Below are 12,344 nucleotides of genomic sequence, written 5' to 3' on the forward strand. Positions count from 1 at the left end.
TTTCAATCAAAAGGGATAAAAAAATACATAAAAATCAAATAACAAAAATCCAAAAAAAAAACATAAAAAAACACTCAAAAGCATTTTTCGAAAAAGCTGTTTCGAACTACGTTGGCTTGATCCCTTTCTACAGGGTACGTAGGCAGCTCAGGCGTGCAGCTGGCATCCTGAGTCCAGTCACCATTTTTTTCATCACCTTTTTTTACACCATTTTACAAATATTTATCACCTTTTTGTCCGAACTACGTTGGCTTGATCCCTCTCCGCAGGGTACGTAGGTAGCTTGGGTCCACCCAAGTTCAGTCAAACCTTTTTAATAAATATTATCAAACATTTCAAAACAAAAGCAAAAATGGGCAAGGATGGAGATTGCCAGGTCACTCGGAGCCCTCTTTTCATTCCATTTCCGGTTTTCATCGTGATTTTTCGGTTTCCATCGGTTTTCTGACGTTTTATCGGGTTTTGGGACGGGCAATGACGTAGCGTGGTCCCTTTACAGGGATTGTCCTCGCTGAGCCCAACGATAGGTCATGACGATCGCGAGACTTGTCCGATCTTCAGCAGATTAGGATCGCTGAGCTTGATTCCTTTTGAATCGCCCTCTGAGCCTATAGTGTGTTCCATCTTCTTTCCCCTGGCATTTTTGGTTCTCACATGCCGTTGATTTTCCGATTTCTTTCTTTTCTTACACCTTTTAGCTTGTTGTGTGCTTATCTTAGATTTCTCATGCATTCTAGTTTGTTTGTTCTTCTAGCGTGTGATCGATTGCCATTTTCTTAGTCTTATCTCTTGCATAGGCTCGCATGCTAGTGTGTTTACTTTACTGCTTTGATTGCTTAGCTATAGCGTTTATCCATTCATCTTAGCTTGATTATCTGTCTAAACTTAGATATTTGCTTTCCTTATCTCATTATATCTATCATTATCTGCTTAGCTGTAGCTATGCATGCGATTGTTTATTGCTTTCTTAGATGTGATGAGCTAGGATTAGATGCGATGAGTTAGGATTTGGATGTTCATTTTCTTTGCCCATCCCCGGGTCATGCATGCTTAGATAGATGTTTTCTCGGGGATGATTGTTCCCATTTCACATGATTTTTGCCCAAAACTCTTCAAAGTTAATAGTAAATGGCATAAGAGACCAGGTGCTTGCACTTGGGCGAATTGGGGGCGCCTAACCCCTTCCCCATTCGTCATCAGGCACGGACCTTTTGTATCTCTGGTTATCTGTTGCGACAGAGCACAGCATGGGATCCAGGGCCCACTTCCTTGGATGGCGACTCTTTCTTTGTTTAAGGTACGCCTCGAATCCGGGCTAGTCCCCGAGTCGAGAGGTATCTCATTTTACATTGCCACTCATGCTGTGAGGGGCACTTTTTCGAGAGTTCCTTGGTGGAGCTCTCATTCACGTGGATGATCCTGAGACTCGTCTGGGGGCACGTCCCCCCGCCTCTTTCGGATCGGGGTCCACAGTCTGCGAAATTGACCTGTCTGCGAAATTGACCTGTCTGCGAATGAGACATGGCCAGCGGAACTGGAGGTCAGCGAAACGGAAATCAATAAGGATCGACCTTGATGGCCTGATGAAAATAGCTTGTCTGCGAAGTTGACCTATCTGCGAAATCGACCTATCTGCGAATGAGACGCGGTCAGCGGGACTGGAGGTCAGCGAAACGGGAGCTAAAGAAACTTTGATTTGTCTGCGAGATCGACCTGTCTGCGAAATTGACTTGTCTGCGAATGAGACACAGCCAGCGGGACTGAGGGTCCGCGAGACGGGAATCAATAAAGACTGGCCTTGATGGCCGGACGAAAATAGCTTGTCTGCGAAATTGACTTGTCTGCGAATGAGACATGGCCAGCGGGACTGGAGGTCAGCGAAACGGGAATTAAAGAAGATATGATTTGTGTAGATTCGAATTGAGAATAGGATTTTGACTGATTCCATTGGGGATTGATTGATCATCTCTTGCCAAGAGAAATTAGGTGTGCGTGCTCTCTGCTGAGGACAAGACTTGGATGACTTGCTGGAGTTTGAGTATCGACTGTTTTTGTTGAGAGAATTGATTTTGATGGAGAGTTCATTGTATTTGAGAGTGGACTTAGCTGGAGATACTGATTTTGCTAAGGAGTAGATTTTGTTAGAGAGCGGACTCAGCTGGGAGTTGACTCGGTTGGGGATTTGGAGGCTTGAATCGAGATGTGCTCATGCCTCTCTCATCTCAACTTGCTGGAGATATTGACACTGATTAGCCTTGTGTGCCTGATATCTTTTATGACGCAAGTCATAAAAGATGCCCCTAGTGTATTGTACTTCCATGACAAGGGTCTTAAGGAGGCAGAACAATGATGGTCGAAAAAAAGATGCTTTGCTTCATGAAGGCTTGAGGTTGCAAAGGTTTTTTTTTTTTTTTGGTATGGAGAGAGTAGGACAATCACCATGATGGCTGAGTCTGAGAATCTCTTTCTGGCATTGCTCGCTTCTGGAGGCTTAAGGTCTCTGGTAGGTTTGAATAGGATATCTCTTGCCCCTTCTAATACCTAAACCAGGAGTTACTCTGAATTTTCTTCATCGTTTGGAGGGCGTGTTGTCGTTCTTTCAACGCTAGTGACTTTAACTTCAAAAGGAAGAAAAAAACGAACAAAACGAGGAATAGATTTCAGAGGACTCAACCAAAGAAAACTCCTATTGCTCTAGGGACTCCACTCATTTTTTTTGACTCACTCTTGGATCTTATGTGTTATTTATTAAGGGTATGGCCTAGCCACTCTTAGAGTATTTCGAATACCGTGTCAAGAGGCATTAATTTCCTCTTTCGGTATTTCTGTCATGGTTAATATCTCTTTTCGGATTGCTCGGTTTCGATGCCCCTAGTTTAGGGGAGTGTCAAAGTAAGCTTTGCCAGCGCTACTTGAACTATGAGATTTTGCTGTGACTGAAGATTCTTCCTCCGTCTCATTGATTCACGCATTGCAGGAAGTCATTGCCATTAACCAGATTGCCTTTTCAGGTTTTCAATCTAGCGGACCGCGTGCCCTATCTTTTGCCTTGATCGCCCTTTCGGGTTTTCGGTCCAGCGGGCTCTGTATCCTAACTTTTGCCTAAGTCGGCTTTTGGTTGCCAACTTAGCGGGTGAATGACCCTAAATTTTGCCGAGGCCACCCTTTCGGGTTTTCAACCTAGCAGGTCTTTAGACTCCATCGTTTTTTTTTTTTTTTACTTTGAACCTCTGCTTGTTGCACTAGAAAGACTTTCTTGGTGGGTTAGGGTTCAAAAGGACGGGATTTGATTTTGGTTTTCAAGGTTTCGACCGAACCTGGATTGGCCAGGCTACCTACGTAGTACGTACCCCCATATGGTGAGGATCTGGCCAAGCGTAGTTCAAGATAAAAATGCCCCTGGTTTGTTGGGCGTTTGAAAGAATATTTGATTTTGTTGAGGCTCAAAGGAGTTTGCAAAAGGATTTTTTCGAACTTGGGATTTTTTATTTTGAAGGTTCAAATGGCCAAGGATTGCCTTCTGGTGTTCTGGCATGAAATTTTCTCAAATAATTGAGGTTCAACAGCTTTTGAATTTTTCTTTCTCTTTTTTTTCAAGGAGTCTGGCGGCATTTCCTGGCAAGACTTCATCTGCACTACGCAAGCTTGACTGGTTGAATTCCCACTTTGTCTTTGGGATCTTGAACTGGTACTCGAGATTCTGTGACTCGAGGTCCTCTCGGTATGCTGAAAACGATTTTGAAATCTCTTTTCATTTTATCAACTCCAATTTTTAGGATTCTGGCATTCCTAAGGATTTGATGTAGGGGCAGGTTCCCTTCACTTTTTTTTATTCAGGATTCTCCCCCCCCTTTTTTTATTGGACGTCGGGGAGGCCCATACTCCTTGAATGCTCTAACTTGAAATTCCATCGAAATGCACGGCCAAAGTATTCTTTTGGGACTCATGCTCTTATGATTATGACTTTGTTGTCCGAAAGTCTTCTGTCATTCTTTTGATCATCTTCACTTGATGTCTTGTATTCGTCCTTGAAAATTTTGCTTTTTCGACCTGATGTCTAAAGCTGAGGGAGTCTTTCATTGACTAGCACTAAGGGCATGCTCCCGGTTTATCCTCGTAAGGCCAAGCAGAACTACTTTGAACCCTCTTAGTAGGCTTATCGATTCTTCGCGCTTTTTGGGAGATAAAGTTTTGCCAATCCGTATTTCCTGAGTTTCAGATTTCGATACCACCATCGACAGTTTCGATTTCGTCTTCAAGTGGCTTTGCTCGACGCTCTTCCTCTCGTTTGACCATCTTTCAGATCTCAAGGGGAATTTCGTCTGCATCCTCTTCCGAGAAGGGTGTCTTAATTTGTTCAACATTGCATCCAAGAGGAAACATAGAGGAAAATTGGACACTGAAAACACACGTTCATTTCAATGAGAAATTTCTGTACATTGATGATACTCGACACGCAACATTGGGTTCTACATCAGACATAACAACGGGTTAAATGCTGACTCACCATAAGAAAGGCGAGCAAAAACAAAATACTTGGACTTGACACTAACATGATTATTTGACCTACCAACTTAGACAAGAGAGTTGTTACACACACGACAAGGACGAATTTCAAAGAAATGACACTTTTTGGAGGCAATGGACTAGCGCTGAAAGTTCATGACATCGTACCTTCATTAATGATGATAATGATTGGAGAGAGCAATCCTAGACTTAGAATCTCAGAAGGGAGGGCCTCTTCGGTTTCTGTTGACCCAGCTCAAATTGTTCTTTAGCACCTGACAATGGCAAGGCTTTCTCTGGTATGATGTTTTCAAGGGGTTCAAGCTATGACATCTTTCCCTTTCCTTCCAATTCATTTTCCAACCCAGAGGTGGTACAGGTAAAGGTGGTGAGATCTATGAAGGGTTGAAAAGGTAGAGTGGTTCCCATGGTGGGTGAAAGAGGTGCAACATGGTTAGGTGCAGAGTTCTCGGAAGCATTTGAGTTCGAGAAGAGTGAAGGGATCCCCGTCTATCAGGTCCTGGATTTCATCATCATCTCCCTCATTTCTGCCAAGATGAGACTTTCAGTATACTCAGCCATCTGGGCAATGTGAGAGGTGAATGGGTGAAGCAGAATTGCAGTTAAGCCTTGAAGCTGGGCAAAGCCAAATGGGTTTTGAAAAGGTGAATATTTCAAGAGCTATGATTAACCAACCGGGCAAGATTCCTATCATGGACATCACAAACACTAGGTTCAATGAGAAGAAATCGCATGGCAATGTAATGCGCAAGTTGAGACAAAAGGTAGCACCAACACATCCTTTCGTTGGATAAAATCAGACAGCAAAACGGCTGTACATGGAGACAGGGTAACATAAGCACATGATTTGTTAACAAGCCTAAAAGGGTTATGACCATACTCAAGGTATTTAGAGAAAATCCGGCAGCACAACGGCTATACGAAGGGGCTAAACAACTAAGTATAGAGAGTACGCCGATAAGGATGAAACAGGGTTCTCAGCAAGAGTACACACTCTGGTAATTATAATGGTAAGATAGACTCACAATCGACATGTGGAACACGGCCTGATAAGGATCAATCAAAGGATCAAGCTTACGGAAGACAGATCATGACTAAAAGAGCCAAGGATCTGATGATAATCCACTGAATGGATAGATGGGGAAAAATTAATTAGATTAGAAGGAAACCTAACTAAGAAGCAAGCCCTAATCTAATAATAAATATATACATATATATATACATCCTAACCAGGGGCACCAACCCTAGTCTAATCTAGCGGAGCTAAGGAGGTCTCGACTCAAAAGTGTTTGTGAGTGTACTAGATGATGCGGCGGGTAATCACGGTGTGACTTACCCTTCTACACTACATGGGTAGGCTGACTTCTATCCTAGGCTCACATATGCTGGTCGCACATGTTCGTCCTATATGAGTACATATATATAGTGTCCTAGCAAGGGTTCCCTAATTTTGGTTCTAGAGGGAGCAACTAATATATATACATAATATAATGAAATAAAAGTAGGGCCCAAGCATTTCTACAGGGTACTATGCTTATGACCATACCCTTGATGTATAATGCCAGCACACCCAGCATTATACAGAATATGTTCATTGCTCATCGGCTGCTGTAGAACACCAGCACACCCAGTGTCTACGGCTGCAGCTCCGGCGCATAGCTTGGAAATAGATACAACGGTTCCCTCAAGGTCGTAATTTCCCATCTGGTACGCGTCATATCTATTTTCTGGGGCCAATAATGAAAACAATAAAAGAAATAAAGAATATGACAATGTATGATGTGCAGTGTGTGAATCCCTCGTTTTATTTACGCACCTATTCGGTGCCCCTGGATTTTTTAACGATAAAGTTCCCATTTAACTTGGGTTTGACCCAAATTCCTTCAAAATTAATTAAAATGGCATTTTTACAGAGTTAGGCAATATTTCAAGAACTCCACAGCAGAGTCGCCAGCCTGTGGACCCCGATCTCGAGAGGATGGTGAGCGAGGGACGCGAGATCCCCCAGTCAATCCTCTGAGACCTCCACGATGTGAAGGAGAGCTCTACCAAGGAACTCTCGAAATGATGCCACTCACAGCATGGGTGGCGAATGTATATGTATGAGATACCTCTTGATCCGGAGACAAAAGCCTCGAAACCAAGACGCACCTAAAATAACTCAGAGTCGCTGTAGACACCCCATTTTGACCGAGCCCTGCACCTCCTTGTTTTGTGCATAACTTTTTCAAATCAGTGTGTATGGACCCCAAATTACACTCTAGGCTAGCTCAGGGTCCCACCGAGGTCCCTGTAAAATTTCGTCGAAATCCGAGCTAATTTGCCCAGCGAGCAAACCTCAGAAAGTTTCGTGGTACAAGTTCGGAAGGGTAGCGTTTTAGCCTGAAAAGGGGGTGCTCTGGAACCTAAAAAAGCCAGTTCAAATTTGCCATAATGGGTTGTCCAGGGAGATACGGGGGTATACGGATTAGTGTGTAACAAAATTAGTTAGGGGGAATCTTAGGAAGCTTCCTAGGTGGTTAGTCTTCTTTTGATCCTAGCCATCCAATGCAAGAGGTAAAATGAAGGCCTAGGATTTGTGGAGAAAAAGTAAATATTTACCCCTGTTTTCTGCCTGAGACACCCCTGCAAAGCAAAAGAGTAGCCTTACATACACCATAGGGGGCTGTCCTTGGAGAGGGAGGGGTCAAATATATATATATGGTTTTTTTTTACAAAAACCCATCGACCTGGAGATGGACGGGGAGGATTTTCGTCGAGAAAAAGGGAGAGAGGGAGAAACCCATAGGCAGAGAGGAGAAAAAGGGAGGAAAAATTAGGGTTTTCCATTTCAGGAGGAGGAGAGAAACAGAGAGCTGCTAGCTGCGATTCCCCTCCGCCAAGCCACCACCAAACCCTCTTCCACCTCCGACCACCATCCCCATCTCCGGCCTCCTCCTCTTCTTCTTCTTCTTCTATTTTCAAACACATCCCAAACCCACCATTATCCCCACCATCTTCTTCTCGGGCCTCATTTTCGGTCGGAATCCGGCAACCCCTTCTCCGATCATCACCATCGACCACCACCCTAACAGCCACCTCCTCCGACCACCAATACCACCAACACCACCACCATCCCCTCCATTTTTTACAAACCCCTAATCAAAACCCATCTCAGCCATCGGCCAATACCCCATCTCCGGCTGATATTCCCTCCACCTCAACCCCATCTCCACCAATCCTCTTCCATTATCCACCAAACCCTCTTCCATTTTTCTGCAAACCCATCTCAAAGCCCATTCTCGCCGGCCAACCCCATCCACCTTGAAACCCATTTCCCTAACCCAAACCCTAGCTCTGGCAGACCCATTGATTCCGGCAAGCTTGCCGGAATTCGATCAAACCCACACCATCCGATCTCCCATCTCCCATCTCCAACCCTTGATAGACTCAGTTCAAAGATTTGATGAAATTCCCGACGCCATTTTTCCTCCTCTGGCTACTTGTCTCTGCTTCTTTTAATTCCATCAATGGCGCATCAGATTCGCAAGATGATGAAGTGAAGAAAAATAAGTTCCAAGAACGAGAAGCCACCGATGATCCCATGGGATATCCTAACCTGGATGAGGATTCTTTGTTAAACACACAATGTCCTCAGAATGTGAAATTAAGATCGCAGACAGAGGTTAGCTCTAGCATATATGTGACCCCATTGGTTGCCGATATCAATGGTGATGGCAAGCTTGATATAGTAGTGCCATCATTTGTTCACTACTTGGAGGTGCTGGAAGGCTCTGTCGGAGACAAAATGCCAGGTCTACTTTGATATTCCTCATTTTCACTCCCTGTTCATGTTCATGCATTCAATTGTGGTGTCTTGCCTTTAAAATTCAAGTTCCTATTTGGTTTTCCAAATTTGTGTGTGGGTTTTTTACTAGTTTGGATCCGGTTCCCTTAATCTAGCTTCAAATAGCCCTGTTCTGTATTTCGATTTTGTTAGTTCCTGGTTTTGACGAGCGTGAAGTCGCAATTGCCACATCATGGCCATGGCATTCTCATTGGGTAAGGAATTCTATTAGGTGAATTACTTCGTTTTTGTGCGGACCAACTCCATTGCTTCCATTTCCTAAAACTTTGTTAGCATGATCGGATCATTTACTATCCAGAGTTCTACCCAAGCCCAGGACATCTATTGATTATCTTAGTGGACATATGCTATCTTCTTCTTGCGATTAAGTTTTTGATAGTTAATGCTCTCAAGTTTCGATAGTCACACAGGCTTTGTATTTCGGGTTTCTTTTGATTTCTTTTGACAAAGATTACAACATGGTCATATGGAGTGATTGCACGTTTACAGTGATTCCAAAAGTTGATATACGAATGAAATCATTTTTACTTTGGAAATGTTCTTAATATGGCAGTGCTATCTGAATGTATTAATACATGGAGATTTCAGTAAAAGCTGATACTGATTGATTAGGGGTCATGCGTTTATATTTCTTGTTGCTTTTGGGCTTAATTGTGGGGACTGCTTTCTTAATCATATATCCTTTAGCATGATTTTTGGTTTATGACTTGAAATATGGAAATATGAGTTGGTTCATTTTTGCTTGTATGGGAGTTAAATTCTCAAGGCATTTGCCCCTGTTAAGGAAGGCATTTACAGAAAGATTTGTCAGCACTCTTGAATTCTACCTGTGCTAAGGGTTATTCAAAGGATATTGGGTAGGCTTGAATGATAAGTTCTTAAGTTGGTCAGGTGATTAGACAATTTTTGGACATATTCTATTCACATTGTGGATGTTAAGATTCATATAGTCCCCCTTGAATTCTTATTTTGCTCATCTCATCTCATCTGTCATTATCATCTTGGGAAATATTTGTATTACTCGAACATGGTTTTGCTTCTTTCCCTTTGTATGATCTGAGTTCCTTTGTAATGTCTTTCATAGATTCTTGCTACCTTGGCTAAGTTGATTGTCTTATAGGGAAAAGGTCGATCGAGATCCCTGATTTAGCACCTCGGTTGATAGAATGTCAATTGTGTGAAGCAAGCTGATCTAATCTTTTGAATCATCTTAGTCATGTCGGCCACGTGAAACAAATCAGTCAAGGTGATAAGCTCCCTTCTTCATTTCTCTTGATGTCACTCTAATTCCGTTCTTGATTTTTATAGCCTCTTCTTGTCTTTAGTATCTTATTTGGAATTTAGATTTACTACTAATGTCCCCATGTGTTAGGCGATGACGGAATGTTTCTTGAGCCACCCCCTTGCCCTTCTTATCTTTTTTTCTCATCTTAGGGTCTTCACAGGGTTTGAGGGGTTTCCTTTCTTTCCGGGATTATTCTTCGCACGTTCCTCGGGATCCTTTTTGAGTTTCGGGATTCTCATCGATTTTGGGAACACTTCTCTAAGGTTAGGCGACGATGGAACATTTCTTGAGCCAGCCGCTTCCCTTCCTGCCTTAGAGTTTTCGCAGGTTAAGGGATTATCTCCTCTTAGAGTGTTTAGCCAGTTAGGACCGTCCCTAAGTGGCTGATCGTTTAGTAGATCTTTTTGTAGAGTTTTTATATGTTCCCTTTTGATTAGAAGTTTACCCTTTGGGTTAGAAGCTTTTTCATCTCTCGTTTGTTTAGGGTTTTCCCTCGCGGGTTAGATATCGTCTCCTTTGGAGATTGATTAGGGCTCGTTAGTTTTATTTTCGTCTCTTCGAGATTGTTCTTTTCTTTGGGATTTTAGTCCCCCCTGTTTTGATTTCTTTCCCCTTAGGCTGTAGGGATCCCGTTTCCCTCTAAATTACTCCACTGCGGTATGGTGGGTAAGGAGGCTCTTCTATCGGATCCCCTTTAGCTGAAAGGGTGTTAGCACACTTTTAATCGTCAAAAATATAAAAACACTTCAAAAACATTTGGAAACATCAAAAACCTTAAGAAAAATCTAAAGTGTTGAGTGTTTCTTTTAGAAGCGTAGTTTGAGAGTTCGTTTCGAACTACGTTGGCTTGATCCTCTTCCACAAGGTACGTAGTGCAGCTTGGGATTCTTATCCCAGGTCCAGCCAAACTTTGTGAATAAAAATGCTTTAACCCTTTTTCTTCAAAACCTTGTTTTCAACAAATTCTCCTCTAGAGTTAGGGTTTTGTCTTAGATAGAGAGTTTTAGAGTTATGGTCTTGTCTTTGATTTGTTGTCTGTTTGTTGTGTGCTTGTTTTAGAGTTAGGGGTTTGTCCCAGAGTTATAGGAGCGCCTCCGTCCGGTCAGTTGGCGATTCACATCGCCGGCTGATGACTGGGTCTTGGATACGTTAGCAACCCTTTGTTTTCCTTAGGAAATACAGCCTAGTTACACATAGGTTGTAGGAACCACCTGCATTAGCTTAAGGGCTAATCTACATTTAGTTAGGGCATATAGGGTGTCCTAAAATCTACAATCCACTGGAATTTAAATAATCGTTCAAGAGGCTTTAATAACTAGTCTGATCTTTTAGATCGAGTCTAAGATAGAGGTCTAGGTGTCTGAGGCATCATAGCTTAGAATAGGCGTGAAGAACTACGTTGCCTTGATTCTCGTGGAGGCGGGGATACGTAGGCTTCTTTGGATGAATATCAGACCATCCGAGGACTCGGGCTAAATCGTTTTAGAGTCTTAGGATTTGTGGTGTTGTTATATTGTATATTTTGTTGTGTTTTCTTACTTTCTTGTACTGATCTTATACCTTTAGTTATAGCTTGCATGTGTTTGCACATCAGAACTTAGACACCAGTTAGGTATGTCACTCATAACCTAGTTATCATTAGGTGATATTTATTTCGGTTCTTTTGTGTGTGCTTATTTTCATCTCCGAGACATGCATGATTAGATAGACGTTTTCTCGGAGATGCGTGTTCTCATTTCACATGATTTTCGCTTGAAACTCTTCAAGGTTAATAATAAATGGCATAAGAGACCAAGTGTTCGCACTCGGGCGAATTGGGGGCGCTCTTCGGACCTTCTCCATTCGTCATCAGGCACGGACCTTTTGTATCTCTGGTTATCCATTGCAAACAGAGCATTTGTTTTGGTTCCATGGCGTGTCCATGGATGGTGACTCTGAGTTATTTTCAGATATATCTTGGTTTTGAGCTCTGGTTCCGGATCAGGATGTATCTCTTTCTTTTTATATCGCCACTCATGCTATGCTGTGAGGGTGGCACCACTTTCGAGAGTTCCGTGGTAGAGCTCTCCTTCACTTTTTGGAGATCTTTGAGGATTGCAGGAGGGATCTCGCGTCCCTCGGCACCGTCCTCGGATCGGGGTCCACAATCGCCATCCAAGGAAATGGGCCCTAGATCCCATGAAATACTCTGTTGCAACGGATAACCAGAGATACAAAAGGTCCGTGCCTGGTGACGAATGAGGAAGATCTGAAGAGCACCCCCAATTCGCCCAAGTGCAAGCACATGGTCTCTTATGCCATTTTTAATTAACTTTCAATAGTTTGGGCAAAAATCATATGAAATGGGAACAATCATCCCCGAGAAAACGTCTATCTAAGCATGCATGACCCGGGGATGGGCAATCGATCGCACGCTAGAAGAACAAACAAACTAGAATGCATAAGAAATCTAAGATAAGCACACAGCAAGCTAAAAGGTGCAAGAAAAGAAAGAAATCGGAAAATTAACGGCATGTGAGAACCCAAAATGCCAGGGGAAAGAAGATGGAACACACGATAGGCTCAGAGGGCGATTCAAAAAAAAGAATCAAGCCCAGCGATCCTAATCTGCTGAAGATCGGACAAGTCTCGCGATCGTCATGACCTATCGTTGGGCTCAGCGAGGACAATCCCTGTGAAGGGACC

This window comes from Tasmannia lanceolata, unplaced genomic scaffold (assembly GCF_043159265.1).
Source record: "Tasmannia lanceolata isolate RefF3 unplaced genomic scaffold, GAP_Taslan_0.1 ptg000023l, whole genome shotgun sequence".
Lineage (NCBI taxonomy): Eukaryota > Viridiplantae > Streptophyta > Magnoliopsida > Canellales > Winteraceae > Tasmannia > Tasmannia lanceolata.